Source organism: Aethalodelphis obliquidens, unplaced genomic scaffold (genome assembly GCF_003676395.1).
Source record: "Aethalodelphis obliquidens isolate GAN/ISIS:26980383/991018 unplaced genomic scaffold, ASM367639v1 scaffold1, whole genome shotgun sequence".
NCBI classification, from domain to species: Eukaryota; Metazoa; Chordata; class Mammalia; order Artiodactyla; family Delphinidae; genus Aethalodelphis; species Aethalodelphis obliquidens.
The window spans coordinates 9,194,258-9,219,589 of record NW_020837945.1 but is presented as its reverse complement, the minus strand read 5'-3'; the positions used below and the strand labels follow the sequence as shown (position 1 = coordinate 9,219,589).

The window sequence follows — 25,332 nt, the reverse complement described above, 5'->3', positions numbered from 1 at the left end:
GATTTCTTCTCTTCCTGCATCCAAAGTACACTAACTAGGCCTGTTTTGTGTGTTGGCCATCGTATGTAGGGACCACTCTTGCAATGGTTCCAAGCATCAGAGAGCCGCAATCTAAGATGTCATAGACTAATAAATAATACATTTCCTCCGCAGTGGGGGAAATAAAGGATGACCTGGATGTCCAAAGAAGGTCACCTAACCCAGATTTCGTGTCAGAAAAGTTTCCATGATAGGTGATATCTAAACATTGACATAAATAATATTAGGCGTTGGACAGGAAAAACAGACAGAGGAGAGTATTTCGGGAAGACAGAAGGCAGTGAGGAAGAGAAGGCACAGTGAGCCACAAGACCTGAAATGTCCACTGTGACTGGAACATGGCGGCCACCACCAGGGGCCTAACAAGCTCCATGAAGGCATCTGTGTTCTTTCCCAAGAGCAATGAGCTGCCTTAAAAGGGGTTGGACAGAAGAGAGTAAAGGAAATGAGTCAGAGTCATTGAACAGTCACTGAGTGCCCAAGCATCCCCTCTTTTCCCAGTGATGTGCAGCACCCGTCACAGGGGGCGGTACCATTGACCAGTTCTGGCCAATGGGCTGTGAGCGGAAGTGATCGACGGCATTTCCATGCCAAAGCATTTAAAAGCTGACCCTCCCACCCTGGTTGCCCCAGCAACCTGGAAGCCACATACAGAGATCTTGGCCTCCCAATATGGAAGTGGCCTGGATCACCAGGTCCCTGAGTGGAGGACAGTGCCCTGAAGACTCGCCTGACCCACACCAGAATTTTCATGAGTGAGAAAGAACTCTTTATTGTGTAAGCCATGGAGTTCCAAGGTTTATTTATTGCTACCGTACAGCCTGGTGCTAACCTAAGAAAGTCTCCAAATACAATCTGATGACAGGGGACCCAGCTTCTCAGAGCTCCCCAACACCACTGAAAGTCCTTGTCTTCAGAAGCTGAGAATACTCCTTCCTCTTTAGGGGAGAACAGTACTGATATCAGCAAGGCCGTCGCTATGCCTTCTCGGGGGTTTACAAGCTACTCCGTTGATTAACACTTCGCTCTACTGAGCAGGCGTGAGATGCTTCCTGCACAGAGAATGTTAAGTGATCTGCAACTTTCCACTCTCTCTCCCCTGCTTCATGGTTGTACCTTTCTTTCTTATGTCCCCTGGTTCTTTCATCCCTGGCCTTTTTCCTATCTTTCTTCAGCAGTGAGATGGTGCTGGCTGATAACTCAAGGGTGGCCACGTGGCAGTTACTGCCACAAGCAATGTCCTAACCTCCAACCCTGCTGCACCTCCAAGAGGGAGGACAGACTCCCTAGCACTGCTGCTGCAGGCACAGCAACCCAAGTTCAGATCCAGCCCAGCCTCTTTCCTCTTTGTATGCAGTTTGAGAGTTTCTCAACTTCTCTGAGATTTCATTTCCTATTCTGCAAAACGAGGACAGTGATACTTACTTGAGAGTCTTACAGGGATTATAGGAAAAAACAAATGTAACGTTCCCAGCACAGTGCCTGGCACAGAATATGAATTTCCTAAAAGTCTGTTTCCTTTGCCCTTTCTCCTGAGGGAGAAACCGACTCCTCTCAGATCTCCATGGCTTAATCCTACATCTATCTATGTCGGCCTTTTGATGGGCAAAACTGCACTCTTAGGTCTGTGGAGGATACAAATGATCAGACAATGTAGCTGAGGAGGCCAGATGCACTCATAGGGAAAAGTTAACAGGTTAATTATTAATTAGATGTGTAAATACCCGAGGGTTTAATATAAGCCATAAGTGCTAAAGAAATCCAGAGAAAGGAGAGACATGCTCAGGCTCCTGGGATTGAGGCTAAGGATTCAGCACAGGGAGACGGGGATAAGGAAGCAGCTCCTGCTTTCCCGAAGGCCGGGTCTCCCATCTCTGGGTCAGCATCCACTCTAGTTCAAGACGGGCTTCAGATTGATAGCCGTCCCAACGATGACAGAGCTGGAGAGACATTTTCAGACAGGCTCTGTCCACTCACAGCAGATACATCTCTGAGTACTACCTACTGATTCAGGAGGGTATAACAAATAAACTTTTGAATGAATGTGCCCACCCTACAAAAGATTTTAGAGGGTCCCCTCTGTGTAAGGTACAAGGGTGGTCACTCCAAAGGCTATACTTGATATCAAAGGCAGGGACTATGCCGGGTACCCTTGCCAAGCCAGAACCTAACACCAGCACCAGGCACCCAGAGGTTATTTACAGGCTGTCACAGGAGGTTCCCAGGGCTCTGCAAACATGCCTACAAATGCCCTCAAACTTCTAGACAGGCGGGGTCAGCTCCTGATTGGGAATGACGCCGTCAGCTTACTCAGCTGCACGTGTGCTTTAGCCGGGACGTACAGTTCCTTTCAAAAAATCTCACAGAGGGGCTTCCCTGGTGGCACAGTGGTTGGGAGTCCGCCTGCCGATGCAGGGGACACGGGTTCGTGCCCCGGTCCGGGAAGATCCCACATGCCGTGGAGCGGCTGGGCCCGTGAGCCATGGCCACTGAGCCTGTGCGTCCGGAGCCTGTGCTCCACAACGGGAGAGGCCACAACAGGGAGAGGCCCGCGTACCACAAAAAAAAAAAAAAAAAAAAAAATCTCACAAAGGTGGGGATCATTTAATAAATGTATAGAAATTTCAAATCACTACTGTGTGAACCTGGAACCAACATAGTGTTGTAGGTCAATTATACTTCATTTTTTTTAAAAAAAAGAGAGAAAAGAAAGGATGTAATCACCGTATTCTAATAGGTTCTGTCTGCAGTGAACAATATTTACATAATTAGAATGTTGCAAACACTAATTACTGGCATAATTAAAAGTATGATAATCTGGGGGAAAGAATGAGGAAGGAGAGGTAGAGGTATTAAATCTTCATCTCTTATAACACTGATAAATTTAAAACTTGCTTTTTTCTTTTCTTTTTACTGATGTCTATACAAGACAATAAATGTTAACTAAACCTACTGCGGTCGTCATTTACAATATATATAAATCAAACCATCACACTGTACACCTTAAACTTATAGAGCAATGTGTGCCAACTGTTTCTCAATAAAACTGGGGGGAAAAAAATCTACCAAAGCTCCAGCCACCACTCCCAAAGAAAAACATGAGTTTTAGTGTGATCCTATCACATTAAGTATGCAAAAAAATGCAAAGTTGCATATCAACAGCATACATCCACTGGCTGAAGACTCTCACATCAAACGGCATATTCAAAGGCCAGCAGAAAAGCAAAACAAATGAACAGTGACTAGGTTAAAATGTTCACTTCTGCTTCTTTTCAGAACCCTCTGGGTACATGGAGATGTAAGGGAATAACAGGTTGATTGTTCTTTAGACTTTAAGGTAAACACAGGCCAACGGTGTGACACAGCTACCAAAAAACCAAATGAGATCTCAGGATGGATAAATTAATAGAAGTACAGTGTCATAAGCAAAGGAGGTGACCGATCTCTGTACATGAACGATGTGCGGGGTCTATATTGCTACTGGACAACTCCCGCAGGAGGTGAGAGTGTTCTCCCTTCGCATCAGAAAGCAGTGAGGACATTCAGACAGGAGACGATAAGGCAACGTAAACACCAGTGTCATCTTTAAACATTGCAAGGACCTCAGTATGAAGAGAGCTGGATTTTTTTCATATCGTTTCAAAGGGCAACTGAGACCAAAAGACAAAATTGAGAGGGAGACAATTTTTAGCCAAATGTGAAGGAGACCTTTCCAACAACGAAGGCTGTTCAAAATCTGGAACAGTCTCATGAGGTGGTGGGCCTTCCCCGCACTGAAGCTTTCCTACAAAGGTGTCTTCCCACTTTTTTGGCTGCATGAAAATTTAGAGGAACATGAGATTCTTCAACTTTCAAGGCAGGTTTTGTAGAAAGCATCCCTTAGGACAGAGAGTTTAGGTTGGGTGGCCTCAAACGACTGCATAGAAGCTAACCAAAAATTCTTGCTTCCTCAGACATTATTTTCCCCTCTTACAAAGGTTAAGAATTTCCCGGGTCAGATTTTAAAGGGGCATTTAATCGGGTCATTAAAGTTCAGTCCTTTTCCCAACTGGCAAGTCCTGTGCCCACTGGCCTTTGTGCGGTTCTGCCCTCTCCTCTCCCACCCCAAAGTCACACCCGCGCTCTTGCTAAAAGCTGTGGACTCTAAACCTCATCGTGTATAATGCAGAAAGGGAATCATTGATTTTGTTCTGATGAGTCATCATAATGCTTTTCTCTTATATGTACTTAATCACTGTGGTTTCTCCAAGAATGGAAAGCTTTCCTTTCTACGGGAGAATCTAAATAGCTCTGCAAACAGACAGCAGCTGAGCAAACAGTGCAGAGAATTTCGGTGCCCTGTGATGAGAGCCACCGCACCCTCAGCTAAGGCCAAGCAGCTCCTGGCACGGCAGCCAAGTTACAAATAGCTGCGGAGTGATTCCTTTTGATCAACGGTGGACGCTTCCATTTCTTACGAGAATGTTCCATCCAGCTTTGTGGTTAGTCACAAAGCCTGAAAATGATAAATGTACTAGAGAATCGGCCAGCGTTTCCCTTCCAGGACTAGGACCAGACGGAGCCCAGGCAGCACCACTGCAGCAGGAAATAGCCGTACAGCTGGCCCCCTGGCAAGGGGCCGGCATGAAATGCTTCTCCCTGGAGTCCTCATTTCTCCGCAGCCTTCGCTGCGCACCCTGCCTGGCCCGCTCTGCCTGTCTCTGCCCAGCGATCAGGCCTTTCGTACTTTGCAGTCTTAAGCACAGGAAACACACAAGTCAGCACCCACAAACACGCACATCACCTCTTGCTCCTAAGGAGAATTCCCAGCAGCTGTTTAACAGGGTATATGCCCACTCACATTATCTAATTGCTGAGGCAGGATGAGATGGGGTGGAAAAAAAAAAAAAGGAATGAATGACTCCTGTGAGACTGCAGACTGTTGAATAATAACCAGTTGGCATTCTTCCCTTAAGTAATGCTCTAGTGTTGCGGGGGGAAATGTAGGTTTGAGAAGTGTTGCAGCCTCCTCGTGTTCCAGGGGAAGAGGGCTGGCCAGGGGCTTTTGCTAAATACAGAGGCTCCTTGGGGCTGGTACTGGGAGGAGTATTTCCAGCTCAAAGCACCAGGTGATGCTGCAGCAGAAGGAAGGGATAGAAGAGTACAGTGTCTTCAAGGCCAAGGCCACCTGAGGTCTGACTCTGGGCATGGTCAGCCTCCCAGAGGAGGCCACAGTGAACTTGGAGCCTGTCTCCTTGGGGGCAGGACTGCTTGGCTTCTTGCTCTGTGGGAGAAAGTATGAAGCCTTGTCTTTAATTTGCATTTTCTCATTAAGTGGAGTCAAGCCCTCTTACATCTGTGGATACTGTGGTTGCCTTGACTGGGTAGTGTCTTTACATTCCAAATTCCAAATTACCAGCTACAAACACACTTTTATTTATTTGCCATCTGTCTTTACACAACCTGGAACGCACTCAAAGGAAGCTGGGCCTCATGCTGTAAAATCATTATTTTTCCCAGGTCGTGCCGAGCTCAGGCTACAGAACCCTGACCGCATTACTAAAGCTGGGTCTACCCGGGCCAGGTCTTACTGCTGAACATTGACCAGAGGCTCTTAAATACAGGACTTGGTGAGGGAAGTTTCTAGCAGTACAATCCTACCTCAAGAAACAAGAAAAATCTCAAACAAACAATCTAACCTTACACCTAAAGCAATTAGGCAAAGAAAAACAAAAAACCGCCAAAGTTAGCAGAAGGAGAGAAATCATAAAGATCAGGTCAGAAATAAATGAAAAAGAAACGAAGGAAACAATAGCAAAGATCAATAAAGCGAAAAGCTGGTTCTTTCAGAAGATAAACAAAATTGATAAACCACTAGCCAGACTCATCAAGAAAAAAAGAGAGAAGACTCAAATCAATAGAATTAGAAATGAAAAAGGAGAAGTAACTACTGACACTGCAGAAATACAAAGGATCATGAGAGATTACTACAAGCAACTCTCTGCCAATAAAACGGACAACCTGGAAGAAATGGACAAATTCTTAGAAATGCACAACCTTCCGAGACTGAACCAGGAAGAAATAAAAAATATAAACAGAGCTATCACAAGCACTGAAATTGAAACTGTGATTAAAAGTCTTCCAACAAACAAAAGCCCAAGACCAGATGGCTTTACAGGCTAATTCTATCAAACATTTAGAGAACAGCTAACACCTATCCTTCTCAAACTCTTCCAAAATATAGCAGAGGAAAGAACACTCCCAAACTCATTCTATGAGGCCACCATCACCCTGAAACCAAAACCAGACTAACATGTCACAAAAAAAGAAAACTACAGGCCAATATGACTGCTAAACATAGACGCAAAAATCCTTAATAAAATACTAGCAAACAGAATCCAACAGCACATTAAAAGGATCATTCACCATGATCAAGTGGGGTTTATCTCAGGAATGCAAGGATTCTTCAATATACGCAAATCAATCAGTTATACACCATATTAATAAATTGCAGGATAAAAACCATATGATCATCTCAACAGATGCAGAAAAAGCTTTTGACAAAATTCAACAACATTTATGATAAAAACTCTCCAGAAAGTAGGCACAGAGGGAACTTATTGAACATAATAAAGGCCATATATGACAAACCCTGAGCCAACATCATTCTCAATGGTGAAAACCTGAAACCATTTCCTCTAAAATCAGGAACAAGACAAGGTTGCCCACTCTCACCACTATTATTCAACACAGTTTTGGAAGTTTTAGCCACGCAACCAGAGAAGGAAAAGAAATAAAAGGAATCCAAATCAGAAAAGAAAAAGTAAAACTGTCACTGTTTGCAGATAACATGATACTATATGTAGACAATCCTAAAGATGCTACCAGAAAACTACTAGAGCTAATCAATGCATCTGGTAAAGTAGCAGGATACAAAATTGATGCACAGAAATGTCCTGCATTCCTACACACTAATGATGAAAAATCTGAAAGAGAAAGTAAGGAAACACTCCCATTTACCACTGCAACAAAAAGATAAAATACCTAGGAATAACCCTACCTAAGGAGACAAAAGACCTATATGCAGAAAACTATAAGACACTGATGAAAGAAATTAAAGAGGATACAAACAGATGGAGAGATATACCATGTTCCTGGAATGGAAGAATCAACATTGTGAAAATGACTCTACTACCCAAAGTAATCTACAGATTCAATGCAATCCCTATCAAACTACCAATGGCATTTTTCACAGAACTAGAACAAAAAATTTCACAATTTGTATGGAAATACAAAAGACCCCAAATAGCCAAAGCAATCTTGAGTAAGAAAAACGAAACTGGAGGAATCAGGCTCCCAGAGTTCAGACTATACTACAAAGCTACAGTAATCAAGACAGTATGGTACTGGCACAAAAACAGAAGTACAGAGCAATGGAACAGGATAGAAAGCCCAGAGATAAAACCACGCACATATGGTCACTTTATCTTTGATAAAGGAGGCAAAAATATACAATGGAGAAAAGACAGCCTCTTCAGTAAGTGATGCTGGGAAAACTGGACAGCTACATGTAAAAGAATGAAATTAGAACACTTCCTAACACCATACATAAAAATAAACTCAAAATGGATTAAAGACCTAAAAGTAAGGCCAGACACTATAAAACTCTTAGAGGAAAACATAGGAAGAACACTCTTTGACATTATTCACAGCAAGATCTTTTTTGATCCACCTCTTAGAGTAATGGAAATAAAAACAAAAATAAACAAATGGGACCTAATGAAACTTCAAAGCTTTTACACAGCAAAGGAAACCATAAAAAAGACGAAAAGACAACCCTCAGAATGGGAGAAAATATTTGCAAACAAAGCAACTGACAAAGGATTAATCTCCAAAATATACAAGCAGCTCATGTAGCTCAATATCAAAAAACAAACAACCCAATCCAAAAATGGGCAGAAGACCTAAATAGACATTTCTCCAAAGAAGACATACAGATTGCCAACAAACACATGAAAGGATGCTCCACATCACTAATCATTAGACAAATGCAAATCACAACTACAATGAGGTATCACCTCACCCCGGTCAGAATGGCCATCATCAAAAAATCTACAAACAGGGCTTCCCTGGTGGCGCAGTGGTTGAGAGTCCGCCTGCCGATGCAGGGGACACAGGTTCGTGCCCCGGTCCGGGAAGATCCCACATGCTGCGGAGTGGCTGGGCCCGTGAGCCATGGCCACTGAGCCTGCGCGTCCGGAGCCTGTGCTCCGCAACGGGAGAGGCCACAGCGGTGAGAGGCCCGTGTACTGCAAAAAAAAAAAAAAGTCCCCCCAAATAAATAAATACAGGACTTGATGAAAACAGCAGAGCTAGTAAACCCTCCGTGTAAACAGAAAGCTGAATTCTGTGTATATTGACTCCCTTAGGAGGTGACTTAGGCATTAGTGATTTCCACAACTAAGACTCATGGTTTGCAAGATACTGATATCAACAAGGGGTGAGGCCGGAGCAATGAGGAGCTCCCTCCTCTCTTCAGAGGAGACCTAAGCAGGGCAGAATCTGGAGAGACTGGAGGAGGAGGAAGAACGGGAGGCAGACGGGGGCTTTGTTCGTGGCACAGAAAAGCACATCCTAGCAGAGAGGGCGTCTGCCTTGGGCACAGGTGATGAACATCCTACGGACACAGATGCTAAAGGCAGCCAAGGAGAAGCAGCAGTCTGTCCTCACAGCTCTGCCCCTTCCCAGCTTCTCCCCACACTCTGCCCTCCTTCCTTTCTTCCTCCTCCAGAGCTTCACTGGGAAGCAGCTGCATCATGGAGAGGTGGTGAAGCTCCTGGTGCCTGTGTTCTGTCTCCGGACACAGCGGGGAGGCCTCTGGCTGGGGTCAGGGCAACGCGCCGGCTACACTGGCTCAGCCCCACCTCCGTGCCAGTTTTCACTTGCTCCACCTGGAGAGCAGCCCCATCCTCTGGTCTGGATCTGTCCCTGTGGACCCTGCGCATCCTCCTCTGTGTACCCTGCATCCCAGGACTGACACTGGGCTGTCACTTTCTTCTTCGCAGGGACCTCACTCTTGGTCTCTCCTTATGAGCTGCCCCAAGTCTTCTTTCTGTATCGATTATAGACCTTCATCAATTGTCTTGGCAGACGCTGGCTTCCGTAGATTGATCGGTGCCCACAGCAACTTTGCTGAAAACCTGAGTGAAACCCAGAGCTCTGGCTCACTCTTCATCCTCTGTCTTCTGTCTGACAACTATATCCTCCACTGCAGTCAGTGCCCTGTGTGTTCTAGGAGCGGAATCAGTGGGAAGAGGCGTTTCTCAACTGGGTTCCAAGCTGGAAACGGTTCCCTCCAGGTGGAACCATAAATACCATGACATGTTGGGAAGGAAAAATCAACCATAGCTGGCAATGAGATGTGAAGGGGGAGGGAGGATTCCTGCACGACTCCCCAGCTTTGAACTTGGATGACTAGGTAGATGGCAAACGAGGGCAGGAAGACAAAACGGAAGGGGGTGTGAGTGGATATCCATGTGGGGTCTCTCCCAAAGGTAACAGCTACCTGGAATGTTGTTAATCATCCCCTTGCTTCATCATATATATGCAGTGATGTGATGGTAAATGTTTAAAAATCAGCTCTCCAAAAACTAAATATGTGTGCATATCCTAATAAGTTTGTTATAAATTGTTTGATACAAAGGATGTATATCACACAGTTTACAAATAATAAAATACATAATATCCTTATTATAAACCTCTAACATTCAATTGATTCTCACAGAATATTTTTTATTTTTGCCAAACTTTCATAATTGTGGCCAACCTACGGTTGCAACAGATGAACCAATGTAGTTTCAGTATGAAGGTTGGTTGATATTTTCATTTACATAAACAAGTAAGAAGAAAGCAAAATGACAGAGACACATGGTAGAAAATCACTTTTTTATCAATTATGTGAGCAACTTCTTTGTTGAATCGGATAATAGTTTTCAAATACTGGAAGGCTATTTCCTCAATTTCTGTGCTATTCACAATGTAACAGCCGCAGACATGACAAACATTTAAGTTTAATCTGTTAATCATTAACATTTAGTCCGTCATTTTGTTATATCCAGACAATCAACAAAGCAATCACGCCCTGATTTGTAGCACTGGCCAATTTCTTTCATATAAATAGGGGCCCATTTCAAGCTACCAAGGTGATGTCACTGAACACTGAATTGGAAAGAGATCATGGTAGCATGCCAGTTTATGGGATTTTTACCATACAGATGCAATAGATAGAATAACCTCAACAGCATAGATAATAGTAAAATAAGTAAGATCATTAGGAGGTGATGAGTTAGAGTATTTATTACCATTCCTGTTGCTGTAATTATTTTATTGTAAGCTTATATCATTTAATTTTTAATAACAGCTGTGTTTAACAACTGCCTTGCCGAATTCCTGAAAAGTTAACTATTGGATCTCCCAAGTCAGTTCAAGCCGGCTCAGGCACACCATTGCATGAATGGCCCAACAACATGTTGTTTCATTTTGTGCTTTATAAAAATGGTACCATGTTGAGATTCCCTGGCGGTCCGGTGGTTAGGCCTCCGCGCTCTCACTGCCAAGGGCCCAGGTGCGACCCCTGGTTGGGGAAATAAGATCCCACAAGCTGCACGGTGTAGCCAAAAAAAAACGGCACCATGTTGCAGGTAATCTTCTGGGAGTTGCTTTGTCACTCGCCATCGTGTTCCTCTTGTCTAGGGACACTCAACACTATCCTGTCCCCTTGTTCTCAGCTCTGTCACAGGAAGTAGAAGCCTGAGGGCCACAATCCCCAAAATCTCTTGCCAACAGGGTTTCTGTTCCATGACCAACGACAGAAGGACAGTGGTACAAGGTGAATTTCACTCTTCCTCAGGTAGCGATGGTGTCTGTGGTAGCCATAGTGGCTTCCGGCAATGTTCTGGTTTCCGAGGAGCATCCCCATCTCTGGATTTCGCCCCCTCCCATCCCTTCCAACAATTGTGTAGGACCTGATTTCCTGTACTAAACCCTTCTGACTGGAAATATATAGAATGGTTTCTGGGCTTAGGATTAAAAGACTGGGATTTATCCACGTTGATGCATGTAACCTAGGACCGTCTTTTCCACTGTGGTGTAACAGGCCACACTGTGACGGTATCACATAGGATTCTCCATAGTGAGGCTGCATTTTATATCCTGCCTGCCCACCTTTGATACTTTCAGTACAGCCAGTGTGCCCAGAGGATACTACCACGGGCAACAAGAGATCACGCCCTGGTGCTGACCCACACAGTTCTCAGGCTCACTCACTGGACTCAACATTCCTGCCCTTACCTCCTTCTCCATCTCCTTCTGTAGGTGATCCGCTGGATCCTGCTTTCCAGCCCGTCAACCTTGGCCAAACATGCTATCATGTACTGAAGGAGGGTCTACTGGTGATAAAGAAGTCTGGTTCCTGTGGGCCAGTACAGGCTCCCAGCTACAGCATGGGAAAAAAAAATCACATGAGAAAAATGTAGCTTGGGTTAGCACATGTAAGCTTTTATATATGGAATGGACAAATAACAAGGCCCTACTGTATAGCACAGGGAACTATATTCAATAACCTATGATAAACCATAATGGAAAAGAATATTAAAAAAGAATGTATATATATATATATATATATATATATATGTATAACTGAATCACTCTGCTGTATAGCAGAAATTAACACAACATTGTAAACCAAATATACTTCAATTAAAAAATATTGAAAAAAAACATAGCCTATCTGCTCATAGTAAATTACCTTGAGACATAAGTTGACAATAGCATGACATAATTGGCAACAGCCCGCCCAGATTCATTAGTTAATCAAACCCAGCCAGGACTTTTCCAGAATGTCCTCCCTGTTCCCATACAACCTGTGCTGAGCTGCTCAGGAGATAAGTTAATTTATTTCTGGGAAGAAGAGAGAAATATTGTCTCCCCTTGTCTATGAGTTGAAATCCTATTCACCCTTCAAAACCCAGTTCAGATATCTCCTCCTCCATGAAGCCTTCTCAAACGCTACCCATCTGAAATACCCTGCTCTGTATCCTCTGCACCTTGTGTATAATTCTTTACACCCTTGAGAGATGGGATAATGTCTTCCCCCCAGACAAAAAACGGGCTTGCTTATCACTTACTCTAAGAACAGTGGATTCCCCAAGCTCAGCATTCCTCGGCTATGATACAAACCCGCTGCACACCTAACATCCACCTGGACCCCTCATATTGCCCCTGTGGGGCTTGGAGGACAAGGGGAACCCAGGCCATCATAATACTCATTCAGTCTGCTCTGCCATGAATAATGAAGTCCCTCGTCTCTGACCCAGGACTCTGTCTTCTGCCAGCATCCAGCGAACCAGTAAGAGGCTAAGTCATTAGCCTGTGAGTAAAATCCCAGACCCTTCCCAGATCCAAGACTGAGTCTGTGTCTTATCATCCTTGGGGCTCCAGAGTCTACTACAGGCCTGATTAGTACAATATATGTTTGGAATTTCATCAGGTTGAATGGACTAGACCAGATACCGGGAACTTTTCTTCTACTGCGTACCAGTGAGCCCGGAGTCTCTCAACTTGGGCACTGTTGACATTTGGGGCTGGATCATTCTTTGCTGGGTGGAGGGTGGGAGGCGCTGCAGGATGTACACTACAGGATGTTCAGCAGCATCCCTAGCCTCTACCCACTCTCCAACTGTGGCAACCAAAACTGTCTCTGGACATTGCCAGCTGTGCCCTGAGGAGGCAATACCACTCCCCTTTCTCCAGCAACGAGAACCACTGGTGCAGCCTACCCAGAGGGTAGTGGTGAGAATGGGAAGAGCAAGCAAAGGGGCCGTCGCTAAGTTACAATGTAGCATCCGGACAGAGATATAAAATATTACACAGAGGGGGCTTCCCTAGTGGCGCAGTGGTTGAGAGTCCGCCTGCCGATGCAGGGGACATGGGTTCGTGCCCCGGTCCGGGAGGATCCCACATGCCGCAGAGCGGCTGGGCCCGTGAGCCGTGGCCGCAGAGCCTGCGCGTCCGGAGCCTGTGCTCCGCAACGGGAGAGGCCGCAGCAGTGAGAAGCCCGCATACAGCAAAAAATAAATAAATAAAAATATTGCACAGAGATGTAAAATACTGCACTGCCTTTGCACAGCTAACAGTAAACACAACCGTGTGAGCACCATAGGTGCCCCGGGGGCATCAGCTAGATCACCTCATTCACACCCTCCGACATTTCACTCTGTAGGAACCAGAGGCATGGATGGGGTAAGCGGCTCACCCAAATGGAATAGTTTGGACTTGAACCCAGAGCTGAGGGTTTCCAACACTCTTGTTCTTAATTCTTAGCCTCGTTATGATCCCACAAAGAAAGGGGGGGGAGACAGACTGGGGCTTAGAAATAAGGAGATGGGAAATCAAAGTTGACCTTAAGAAAAAATAATAATAATCAAAATTACATGTCAACACCAGTCTCTTAAGGGTTAAAAATACATAACCCTTTAGCTATTTTAAGTGGGCAAATAAGTGCCAGAATCTGTATTAACATGTACTTTAATTCCTACATAAAATGTTTAAGTACAAGCCCTCATGAGCTGCTCTCTTTTCTGCATCCAGAAAGTCCAGAAAGGAGAAAAGTGTCAAAAGCTGTTTTAACGCAGCAAACGCATTGGTGAACTTCAGTGGAGTACCTCTGCCATCTGGTGGCGAGTTGAAGAACTGTCCTTAAAACACGCAAAGCCACTTGGTACTACTCTGCGATGGGTGTTTGAATGAGTGCCCACCTCATTCCCAACTGAGTCAGACAAGAATTGATGCTCCAAACTGGCTACAGGTTGATACCAGATTTGGGTAATCTGGAGAGCAGAAAAATTACTGATTACCTATGGAATTACAAAGCTTGAGTAACTCCTAAGGAAAAACACTATTTTGACTTTATTTTAAACTTTCCCTGAGAAGCTAACATTCCCCTCATCCTTAATTCTCAGAAATGTTTTCAATGCACGATAGCGTTGTGTTTTGGAGGCAGAGAAAGACAGCAAGAAAGAAGGAGGGGGAAAGAGAAGAAATGAAAGAAAGGGGACATCACTGCCATATTTGGTGCCCAAAACCATAATTCTATTAAAAACATGCATATTAGTCAAAGATTTTCCAACATCTAAGTCAGTTTCTCTCAGGAATCCTAAAAACATCATTAATGTTTTTATTAAGAAATTAATGATGACTTCTTAGTTAAAATAATAAATTTACTTAAAAGTGGGATTAATGCCCAATACTAAGATACATCTACATAACTCATGTTGATAAAAGTAATTTCCTCCCATTATTTTATGTTCCAAATAGAATTGTCTCATGTCTTCATTCCTCAAATCTTTAAACTGTTCTCTTCCTCTACTCAGTAATATCATAGAAAAATCTACAACACGTTTTTGTTAATCTAGTGAGTATTTTCTTGAGCATCTACTATGTACCAGGCATTGGGATATAGCAGTGAATGAGACATATCCTTACCCCATGGGGCTTACAATCTAACAGGGAGAAAGGCGATCCACAGGCTCTATGTAACGTGGTAAGCACCATCTCATTTAATTTTCACAACTCTATGTAGTGGGTCTTATTATCCCCATCTTACATATGAGGAAACTGAGGCTCAGGGAGGTTAAGTGGTTTGTCCAAGGACTCAGAAGACTAAGTGGCAGAAGCAGGATTCAAAATCAGATACCACCTCTCCAAAGCCCAGCTCTTAACACCTGTACGATCCAGTTACACATCTTCAACAGCGAAGCAGGCAGCGTGCACTGAGAGCTGATATGTTCAGGGCACGATGCCAGGCCCTGTGGGGTATAGAGGAGGTGCCTCCAAGAGTTAGAACAGCATCTGCCTGCAAAGATTAGTACGTGAGGCTTCCGGGCCCAAGAGCACACCTCCCCACTCACCAGCATTCATTAAAAATAAACTCTCAGCAGTGAGAGGCCCGCGTACCGCCAAAAAAATAAAAATAACGAACGATCCCAAACTCCACTCTAATACTCTGGGGGAAAAAAATCATTCTTAAAATTATAATTTAAAATGTATAATAGAAGTGAAATTCAACAAAAAGATTCCCATTAAGAGGATCATCAACAGATCCAGCCATTTCCCCATAGAGGGAAGAAAAGTCAGGTTTGGGGCAACGGATATCGTGGGGGGCTTCCGCTCCCCCACCTTACGAATTTAAAGTCATGATGAAGGACAAGGACTGGGATTTTCAGGTGGCCAAACACAGCCCCTGAAGTGGAGATCTTGCTTCTGTACCAACAGTGCATTTTGAAAGGCTCCGTGACGTAGAATGTAAAAGGAGGAGTGGGAAATTGCAAAAGACACTCCACTTGAACAGACGGAAAGTCAGCACTTCTGGATATCACGTGCCTCTTGGGCAGGTATCCTAAGTCTAGGCTGCATCTCACACAGACCCAAAGTTGACCTCAGAAGAGAAGCCCCGCTGCCTACACCGCTGTTAAAGCCCATTCCCCCCGGCCATTTCTGGCAAACCTCTGATTTCCACTTGTTGTCTGAAACACAGTTTGCTTGGCCAAAGCCAAAAGACCTGAGAACCTCCCAGGGCAAATGTTGATCTAAAGAAAATGTCCTAAGTGATCGGTGGTATTTATCCAGGTATTATTTCCGCCACCTGAGCTGAGTTTACCAAGCAGGTGGGGAGAGCTGCTCTCTCCCCTACGTTTCACTTGAGTTGCCTGGATACCACGTGTTGTGTTCAACAGGGAACATACATGTAATTGTTCCTCTCTGCACTTAAACCATAAGGATTCCAAATTAGCTCATATCGCTGAACCACAAGAAGGAACCCTGTGCACGTGAACTCTGCGTGGCTGGCCGGAGCTGCCCTGTGAAACCAGAGGCAGCAGGGTTTGTAATCGAGAAGATGCTTCAGGGTCTCGCCAAACCAACCAACATTCAAGAATCCCTCCTCTTGGCAGGCGTCAGTTTCGGTGTGATCGCTCCTAATTGCTGGTGACATTAAGGAATGGATCTCTGAGGTCTGATTCCCTTTCTGCAGCCAAGTTGCTAACGTACATTAAAAACACCCTCATAAACTGTCATTTGTGGGCAGAACCATCAGTGCCCATTCCAAGACAAGCTTGGCTTCCACAGACTGGAAAAAAAAGAAGAAATCGGAAAAAAATAAGCCCAGAATGGACGCAATTATAATAAATGTAATACAAGGAGTAAACTTCAAAGTTGCAGCTACCGTAGAATCTTTGGCAAATCTTAAAATAAGATTATGAAACGTCATGGAAACGTTTTAAGGTATCTGTTCACGAAATCAACTTTTTTTCTTTGGGTTCTATTTTCATTTCACAGCACTTATCCCAACTGTGATTCATGAATTAGGCACATAATTTTTTTATTGGATGTCAGACTCCCTGGTTATTCTGTAGCTCCCTCAGTGGAGGACCCAAGACTGATTTATTTACACTCCCTATGCCCCATATATGGATGGGCACATAGTAGGGGCTCAAAAAAATCGATGCTATCTTTGCAATAGCACTGTGATTTCATCATCTTGATGTGTCACCTAGCTGTTTCAAAAGCACTCTGCATCATTTCATAGTTTTGTTATTATCATTAAGCAAGACGTTGCAGGGGTAAAGGGTTCATGGTACCTCCCTGTATATTTTTTTTTTTTGCAACTTCCCGTGAATCTGTGATTATTCAAAGTCTTGGATTTCACCTAAATAGTGGAATTTCCATTTCGATCTCTCACACGCATGACGTCACAATGCTCTTGGCTTCCTGGATTTCACCAGTGTATTCTGGGTTTCCCCAACTCTACTTCCAACAATCGGACACCCTGAGCAGCCAAGTGATAGCTAGAAGCTCATCTTTTTTTCCCTCCAACCCTTGACAGAGCACATCCCTCCGTACAACAGCTACCCCTCTGAGACAGCCAGCCAAAATGTCAAGACGGATGCCAATTTTCATACCATTTATCCTTCTCTGTCTTCTCCACACAGAGACCACCAAAAAGTTATCACGTGGCAGTAATTTTCAAGAACTAGCTGGAATACCAAGGTTCAGGGAGAGGTGTTACGTTGCTAAGCCAATCATTCCCTCAAGATTGTTAGTTGGCAATAAAATCCAGAAGGTGTGTGTCCGGATTCCAAGTCGGTGAACCACACACTCCTAACTCTTCTTTTGCCGCGTCCGTGGCAGTCTTGTGTTACACAAAGAATCAGGCCGCCACCGAGCCGCCAAGAGCCTTGGAAAACTGTACAAAGTGCATTAAAATCAACAGAAAGGTTTCCCAGGTCACAGTATTTGGATAACTTCTCACCCCTGCAAGGTCCCCCAAAAGCTACTGGCTGACGTCTGACACACCGGCTTGAGTCGCACAATCAAACTTTTAAACAAAGCACTGTGCAGATATTCACTTCCCCATGAGCCTGGGAACACAGCCCAGCCCCACTGGACGTGAGGACTGATCCCATATCTAGGGGCAGAGCCGAGTCAGGACTGCAGAGCGCTCTCAGAAGTTGAGTATACGAGCAGCCTCCGCCAGCCCCGAGCTGAGCCCACTCTGCTTCTTCAGCCTCCTAATTAATGACCTTCTCCGGGAGAAAACAGAAAGTCCTGCCTTTAACATTCACATCAATCTCTGTGAGTCAGAAGACAGAGGCTGTCTGGCTTTCCAACACCTTCACAGGCTCGGAGCACCGTCCTCTATCGACCCTTGTAAAAGCAGATGGCAACAGCAGAAGTTCAAGGAGAAACAGCTTTGAAAGCTACTCCAACAGTGAGACCGGGCTACCAGGAAAGACGAAAAGGAGTGAAAGCCAGTTTTCATCGCCTCCTGGACCAAAGTGGGAGAAGAGGGAGAGAGGGCCAGGGGGAGGAGAGAGAAATGATCTTCATTATTAAAATGCTTTAATAAGGTAGCATATACACTACCAAACGTAAAATAGAGAGCTAGTGGGAAGCAGCCGCATAGCACAGGGAGATCAGCTCGGTGCTTTGTGACCACCTAGAGGGGTGGGAGAGGGAGGGTGGGAGGGAGGGAGACGCAAGAGGGAAGAGATATGGGAACATATGTATATGTATAACTGATTCACTTTGTTATAAAGCAGAAACTAACACACCAATGTAAAGCAATTATACTCCAATAAAGATGTAAAAAAAAAAAAAAAAAAAAGACTGATATTCTCACTGCCAGGCAGTGAGTCCAGAGAAAGACAAATGCCCCATCCTCTCACGGTTTTTTTTTAAGCAGAAAAATAATGTCCATTGGTATAGCATTTTTAAATCAATAAAGTACTTTCACATACAGAAACTCACAAACTCTCAGCAGCCTTGAGCTCTTATACCCACTTTGCAGATGAGGAATCTGAGACTCATAGCAACACAAGAGTAAGTGGAGAAGCAGGATAACAGTGGGACGGTCAGCAGTCAGCAGGGAGACGAAAGAAGCAGGTGAGAACTGCCTTGCTACCCTTTGGGGGAAAAATAGAATAAAACATAGTTCCCAGATCAGGGTGTGGGGGATTCATCTCCACCTCTGTGGTGGGCCTAGGACTCCAGAAAGGACTTCAGAGAGTTAGTTTATTCTTATTCTGACAATTCAAAAAGAAGAGTCCCTAAGCTGATGATTTCTCATTTCAGAGGTGATCCATAGAACATTGTCTCCAAAAAGAAATCCACTGAGAAATGGGAGATGAGAGAGTTATAAACAAAGGGCCCCCAGCTGCTACTTGAATCGGTTACATGCCTCAAATGGGCCGGGAGCCTAGGCCAAAATATTAAAGGGCTTTACAGCGGGCAGCTCACCTTGAAATGACTCTGGAACACGACCTGTCATGGACGAAGACGCAGAAGCTCAAGCCAGGGCCTCGGTGACAACAGGAGGTCAAGTCCACGACTCAAACCTCTGACCTCAGATAATGAAAGGCAGGTGGGCCACACCCTCTGGTGCTGATGGAGAAGGCCTCTGCTCCAGGTTTCACAGAGCACCCACTTTCTAAACACAGAGACACGCACCTCTGATTTCCATGTGCAAACAGATGTGGCCTTGGGGGATGGAGAAGTAGGGAGGAGAGAGGAAACGGTGCTGCAGGAGAAACTGGGCCCTGAGTGCAGACCTACGCTCTGCCCCTCAGGGTCCTGTCCGAACATCTCACCCTAACCCTAACCCTAACCTGACAGAGCGGGGATGCAAGGCCAAGCTTGCCTGGGGCCCCTTGAACATATAAAAGTAAAGCTTGGTTCCATGACCTTGGGGAAATGAGTTTTCTGTCAAGCTCAGCCTACAACTGCCTTTAGGAAACCTTTGACAAGGGTTTCCTTTGCCACGTCCGGCTGTGCTCTCTGCAGCCATACCGGTGTCCCCACAGGCCTTCGAGGAGGTGGGTACCTGCTCACTTCAGATGTACTGAATCCATTTGAGCTGTCCCAGGCTGGGCCACTTGGACTGCATTTCCCCCTTCTGGTAGAGAATTTGGGAGCACACTGCCCTGGGCGGACACTGAGAGCAAAGAGTGTGCTCCCCAAGTGTAAGCACCCAGCTCAACCTGGAGGCTGGGGGAAGGGAGGGAACAGCGACACTGAGGAAGGCCCAGCCCCCCTGCCTGGTCCCAGGGGGACCCCATGGAGCAGTGACCACCGAGCTGCCCCCCTACCGCTCTGGGACAGAGAAATAAATGTCTGTGTCATTGAAGGCGCTCAAAACACACACAAGCAGGACGGAGGGAAGGGGCAGCCCAGGATAGAACTTTCTTTTGATGAGACTTTGGATTCTATGTCATGTTTTAATCCACAAGAAATCTGGTCTCACTTCACGCCCTGGGAAATAACAGAGCCTCCCTCCATGTTCCCAGCCTACTCTTCTGAAGTTTTATTCCAGATTTCTCTTTTCGTTCTAAAAGTTTTAAGGAGGACTTCCCCGCGGTCCAGGGGTTAGGACACTGCGCTTCCACTGCAGGGGGCCCGGTTCCATCCCTGGTCAGGGAACTAAGATCCCGCAAGCCATGTGGCATGGCCATGAATAAATAAATACATACATAAATAAAATTTTTAAAATAAAAGTTACAACAACTTAGGCCCATTGTGTCGTCCTTTCATTTATTTTTTTAATTGTGGTAAAATACACATCACATAAAATGTACCATCTTCACCATCGTTAAGTGTGCAGCTCAGTGGCATTCAGTCTACTCACACTGCTGCACAGCCCTCGCCACCATCCATCTCCAGAACTTCTTCATCACCTCACACAGAAACCCTGTTCCCATTAAACAATAACTCCCCACCCCACCCCCAGGCCCTGGCAACAACCATTCTGCTTTCTGTCTCTATGGATTTGATTCCTCCAGATACACCTCATGTAAGTGGAATCCTACAGCATTCGCCCTTTTATGGCTGACCTCCTTCACTCAGCACAATGAAATGTAGCCTTGTGGTGCGTCCATGTCGTGGCAGGGCTCAGGATGTCCTTCCTTTTTAAGGCTGGATAACATTCCGTTGTGTGGATGTACCACACTTTGCTCATCCAGTCATCCTTCAATGGGTGCTTGGACTGTTTCCACCTTTTGGCGGTTGTGAACAATGCTGCTATAAACGTGGGCCTACAAAGTCTGTTGGAGTTTGCTGCCCTTCCTTACAGCCGCCCAAACTGAGATAATTAGAAATGAACAGGGCATCACAGAAGACCGTCGGTTTACTATTGCGACGTCACTGCCCAAGCCCATCTGAAGCTTGGGCCCAGGGGTCTGTCTCAGCAGCTTCCAAGGCCCCAGTTCCTTTTCAGTGCCCCCCCCACACATGACAACCAACCCCACAGGCCCAGCCATCGAAAAACACAGACCCCCCAACCTTCACACAACCCAACCCTCACACACACCCAACCCTCTCACGGCCCTGACACAGCAGAGGCCCTGTTGTCTCTGGGGGCGTCATGGAGCAACCTCCCGCCTGCACTCCAGGACTGCAGCACTTCCCAGCCTCAGGGCATCCTCCCCGGGGCCCCAGCATTTCCAACCCTGTCCCCAGCCCTCTCGAAACTGAGTACTTTTGAAAACCAAACGCACCCTGCCTCTGTTGCATGGACAAGGGCAGCTCCAGGTCTCCTGGACACAAAGCCCTGCTCTCCCCTCGGACACCAGAAGTAGAGAAAATATATCCCAGTAAATCATCCTCTGCACCATGAAGGGTTCTGTGTCCTCTCTGACTCTGGCCTCTTTGGTTCTATTTTTATTACATTAGTTCACTTTGCCTCCAAAGGGAGGAATCGATTAGAAAAACACATTTTAAATATCCTCATAAGATTCTCCCGCTGTCCTTGGGATATAGGTGCTACAGGAAGAATACGGAGAGAACTTTTAAGGAAGGAAAATGTGTCTAGAAGCTATTCTGTGGGTTGGAGAGAAACAGGCTGTGCGGGTCTCCTTCACAAGCGTAGCCACAGTGAAGACAGCTGGTATACAGTCTGCTCGATAAATAACTGCTGGGTGAGTAAATGAATGAATGTTGGAAGTCAATGGAAGGATGAAGGGAGAGAAGGGGTCCCCCTTACGCATCCGCCTTCACCTTCCATCATCCAGGGCAAAGTGCTGCTCGGGATGGGGAGCTTCAGGGAAAACAGGGATCAGTCTGATGGCTCCTGGCTCCTGGCTCATCACAAGAGCATGGGCCAAGGTGACATTCACAGGCAGGGGACCCCATGTGCACCTGCCCGGCTCACGGACCTTACCCAGCCTTCCTCTACGCCGTGGCCATGTGAAGTGTAAGGACAGGTGCCATGAGAATCACACAGATTAGTCAGGAAGAGCAGTGAGTCTTCCTGGATCCTCTTGACAGTGGGATGGATACCTGCGGTGACAAGAACAGGAGGGGGCGGCAGACGTCAACCTGGACTTCACCCAGCCCCTTAGGGAGGCAGACTCTTCACTCACCGCGCCATAGACAACCCACCCTTCACACTTCCACCTGGGCAGGTAAGCATCAGACGGTCAAAGCGGGGAGAAGGATGCTTTCCCACCCCTTTTAGGAAGATTAGGGAAGAAAAGTCCTTCTGCCTACAGTGTCTGTACATCGACTGGCTTTGCCAAGCCTGTGGATGGTGACGGCCACAGATTTAGACAAGATGCACAAGACAAGATGACCCAGACGTCAGAAACCAGGCCTGTTTCTCAGCAAGGTACTGAGGAAGGAGATCAAGAGACCAATCAAGTTTTTGTGAAGAAACATGATCAGAAACAACAGGAAAGACACCTTCTGTGCCATCTCCTTTAGATGGGCCTTTTTCTGCGACAGGCCTGCAGTTTTTGTCATTTGAACCAGTGCATTTAGTTGTAACTCTAAAGACCCCTGGCTCTGGATCCAGCAGACTTGAACTTGGTACAGGAAGACTGGAAACTGTCCTACCAGGAACCAGGAAGACAGGTAATCTACAAGGAGTACAAAACTGTTGCCACCTCTTAAAGAAAGGGTTGCTCTCACTTTATTTAAAACACTAGGGCAACTGCAGAAATAATTACATGCAGTAAAAATACTACTCCCCACTGCAACACAGCAACTGGGACCCAGGACAGTCTGTCATTAAGGCCCATAAAGAAAAGAAAGGCGTATCAACATTGAGGTTTAGTGGTGAGTGGAGATGAAGCCTCCCTAGAGTTTGCTGGTTCTGTCTCACACGGCTACTTTATCCCAACATGGCTGTGGTTTGGTCTTCAAACAACTTGAAAGATAAGCACATCCCTTCCTCCCAGGTTACATTCGACTGCCCTCAGCATCCAGTGTGTTGCATGAACACCAGCGGTATAGCAGAAAGCCACATTTCACCCACACTCAACCACAGAACCTCATCTAGAATAGACCATAACTGGGGCAGAAGATCCCACCCAAACAACAAAATCAAATTTGATTAAAAGGTGAGACAGCCAGCCTCTTTCAGCCACTGATCTTTTTGATGTGGGAAATGTGAGAGTTAGGGAAATCAGATGGGTAATTCAGACCACTATAAAACACAAGCAGGCATCACAAATGATGTCTTACCATCAGAAACAAACACTCTGAAATGGATTGATAGACTAAATGTGCACCGTCCAATTGAGTCTCCCTAGACATATGTAACTGTTTAATTTTTAGTTAATTAAAATGAAATAAAATTGAAAATTCAACTCCTTAGTCATGCTAACCACCCAGGTCAAGTGCTCAATGGCTACATATGGTTAGTGGCCGCCATATTGAATGGCACAGGTATAAAACACTTACCAGGAAGTGTTATTGGACAGCACGGAACTAATTACTAAGAAAGGGAGAAGGAAAGGAGTTTTAAAAAGAAATAAAAGGGGTTGTTTTGTTTTGTTTTTAATCAGAAACTTAACTATCTACTGGGTCCCTCTCTCAGAGATTCCTGAAGGCATACTCAAACACAACAAACACATGGATGACTTGACATGCAACTCTAGGCCTACAGAAGCCAATGTTGTTCCACAAAAAGGTAGTAGTAGTAGAAGTGCCATGGGGTAATTACTTTTGTAATTTTCATAGCTTTTTAAATAGACTGAGAACAATGCTTTCAACAAAAGGTTAGTTGGAGCTCTCATGCTCATTTTGGTAATGTGTTCGCATATTATCATCTTTATATGTTTGCTGTGAAAAACTAAAACAATGAAAGCTTCTAGGTTGCTCACTGTAGCTCATTTTTTTAGCAAACATTAATACTGTATTTCAATTTTTTAATGCCATTTACCCAAATTTTTCATACTAAAACTTCATTTCAAGGAATACTTTTCCCTTGTATTGAAAAAAAGAATTTGTTTCCATTTGGATCTTTTCACCAGGTACGTTTTCTCTCCCTGGAGTTCCCAGAATAAAATAAAGATCAAGTCATTTAAAATGAAACTGGGTCTGTTTTATTCATTTGGCCCAGAATGGCCAAGGAAGTAGGTGACAAGCTGAACTCTGTTTATCCCATTGGCTTTTCATGTCTTGTGGTCCAAACTCTCAAGGTTTCCAGCAATCCACCCAATTTTCCCTCTGTTCATGGTTAATGGGATAACAGGAAAAACATAGGTTTTGAAATCAAATACCATCGATAAACTCTATGATTTTGAGCAAATTACTTATTCACACAGCGCCTGCTTACTTACCTGAAAATGAGGTTAATAACAGAAACATCACAGGCTTATTGTAAACATTGAGTCAACGTGTGTAAATCACCTAACCTAGTCCTCAGCACACAGTAATTAATCTGTATCAGTATTATAATTATTATTGTTGTTGTCTTTCTTTCTATGGCATTGCTTTTAATATGTACTGTATTCCTGAAAGTGACCGTCTTTAGCTTGGTCTTGAAAATCCCTCCTCTGATCTGCCCAAGGAGCATCCTAGCTAGGCACGTAATCTAACGGTCCAAGGTCCCTCCCAAACTCAGTTCCAGCCCTGAGGTGCACCTCAGCCCAGACACTGAAACAAAGGAACATCAAGAGAAAAGCAGATTCTTTGAAATAGGTAATAAATATTGATAACCTTCTGTAAGTCTGATTAAAGAAAAGAGAGAAGGCATAAATAAAAAAGATTAGGAATGAAAAACAGAAATATAGATATACAAATTTAAAAGACAGAAAATTATGAACAATTTTTGCCAATAATTTGAGAACTTAATTAAAATAGATAAATACCCAGAAAAACACTAATTGTCAAAAGTGAGTATAGAAGAAATAGAAAACCTGAATGGTCCTATAAATATTTACAAAATTTAATCACTAATTTCAATTCTTTCCTCAGCTGGATGATAAATACATGGGGTTTATGATTCTATTCTCTCCGCTTTTTATGATCAAAAATTTCAAATATATGCAAGAGTAAAATTAGTAATAATTTCCCACATAGAAATGTTTCTGCAGGTAAATTCCATCAAACACTCAAGGAAGAGGAATTCTACTCTCTCATAAAATTTTTCAGATACTAGGAAAAGAGGAAACGGCACAACTCATTTTTTACACTAACAAAATCTTGAAGTCAAAAGCAGACGAGGATGAGATGAGAAAGGAAATTTTAGGCCAGAGGAGCTACGCTGGGAACTGGCATGTGTCCACGCAGAGGTTGAACTCCATGGTGAACTTGCCCTTCAATTAAAAGAAAGCCACATTTTACATTAAGAGCTTTATCATCCTTTACCTTTTACATTGTGAGTTATTGTAATTAAACTCCAATCCTTCCATTAACACCTGATAAATCCACACATTGGAGGGTTGTGTTGTGGACGAAAGTGAAGAATAAAGCCTGTGCTCC

General features: G+C 44.6%; 1 protein-coding gene across 3 annotated transcripts in view; it reads right to left on the bottom strand.

Annotated features, from left to right (window-relative positions):
* SETD4 (SET domain containing 4) overlaps positions 1 to 25,332 on the bottom strand; it is a 219,920-nt gene that overhangs the window by 126,854 nt on the left and 67,734 nt on the right. For 2 of the 3 annotated variants that reach the window (XR_003431588.1, XR_003431589.1), the window contains exon 12: positions 11,368 to 11,512. The gene's annotated coding sequence lies outside the window, so the exon portion shown is untranslated. Of the gene's footprint in view, positions 1 to 8,312; positions 8,328 to 11,367; positions 11,513 to 25,332 lie in introns of those variants that run through there. The other variant, XR_003431590.1, reaches the window with a different exon arrangement.